At 66.5% G+C, this 1,075-nt stretch overlaps 1 protein-coding gene across 1 annotated transcript in view; it reads right to left on the bottom strand.

The window, feature by feature from the left end:
• Positions 1 to 544, bottom strand: part of SRBD1 (S1 RNA binding domain 1) — a 256,830-nt gene extending 256,286 nt beyond the window's left edge. The window contains exon 1 of the mRNA XM_019516329.1: positions 448 to 544. The gene's annotated coding sequence lies outside the window, so the exon portion shown is untranslated. The remainder of the gene's footprint in view (positions 1 to 447) is intronic.
• Positions 545 to 1,075: the final 531 nt, after the last annotated feature.

Genomic DNA, 1,075 nt, shown 5'->3' with positions numbered 1-1,075 from the left:
GGGGGGGTGGGGGACAGCTAGCTGACCTTGCAGGGTGAGGGGCCAGGGTGAGAGAGACCCTAGCGGTGGCTGGAGAGGGACACCAAGAGAAGGCAGAAGGGACAGCAAGAGGGGCAGAACCCCAACGGACCGGCCTCTCTGCAACCCCAGTGCAGAAGGGAGCGGGGCGGGGCAGGGCGGCTGCGGACTGCACCGGGGTGTGCACCCTGGCCCCTTGCAGCCGGGGCACCCCTGCCAGCCCTATGCAAGGGCAAGGGGGTGGGGCTGCTCCTACTTCCCACGTGCAACAGCACTCCGGCCTGCACACACTTGCTGGGGGGCCAATGGCACAGCCCCCTGCCAGGCCCCAAGCTCCCTTGCAACCCAGCTCTGCAGCCTCCTCCCCCTGCACCTCCCTCAGCATCGCTGCGGGGCTCGGGGAGCCGCCGCCACCCGCGGACACATTACCGCCGCCGCCGCCGCCTCCTCAGCTTTGACAGGGGCTGCAAGACCAGCCACCCCCGCCTCCCCGTGCCGGCCGGGCTGGCGGGAGCGAGGGGCGGAGCAGGAAGCTGGGCGCCGGGCAGCCCCGGAACCAGCCCGTCTCCAATCGGCTGCAGGGGCCGCCTCTGCTACGCGCCGCCGGCTGCCTGGGGGTGCCCCCGCCGCGACATCTCGCCCGTGCCAGCTCTTCTGCCTGCTGGGCCGCGGGGGAAAGCTCATCTCTGGGCTTTTTGTACTTTTAAATTCACTTGGGCAAAAAAGGCCAAGAGCCAGGTTCCAAAAATTAGACTGAACAGAGCTGAGTTATCAAATCTGGGCGGCTCTGAAGTATTGCCCCTACCAGACCCATCCGTCTGGGGCTTTGGATTCACTCCGCAAGCCCAGGCAGGCATCTGCAGTGCGAGCCCAGGTCTGGAGGCCTTGGGGTTCAGCTGCCCCCTGTGTCTCCAGTTGCAGCGAGGGAAGTGTAGGTTGGATAGGAGGAGGGTGGTGAAGCACTGGGACAGGTTCCCCAGAGCGGTGGGGGAATCGTAGGAAGTTAGGGTTGGAAGGGACCTCAGGAGGTCGTCTAGTCCAGTGGCTCCCAACCCCG

Source organism: Gavialis gangeticus, unplaced genomic scaffold (assembly GCF_001723915.1).
Source record: "Gavialis gangeticus isolate Ggan-Ray unplaced genomic scaffold, GavGan_comp1, whole genome shotgun sequence".
Taxonomy (NCBI): Eukaryota; Metazoa; Chordata; order Crocodylia; family Gavialidae; genus Gavialis; species Gavialis gangeticus.
The sequence above is the reverse complement of the archived record's forward strand: the minus strand, read 5'-3'. Positions and strand labels throughout refer to the sequence as shown.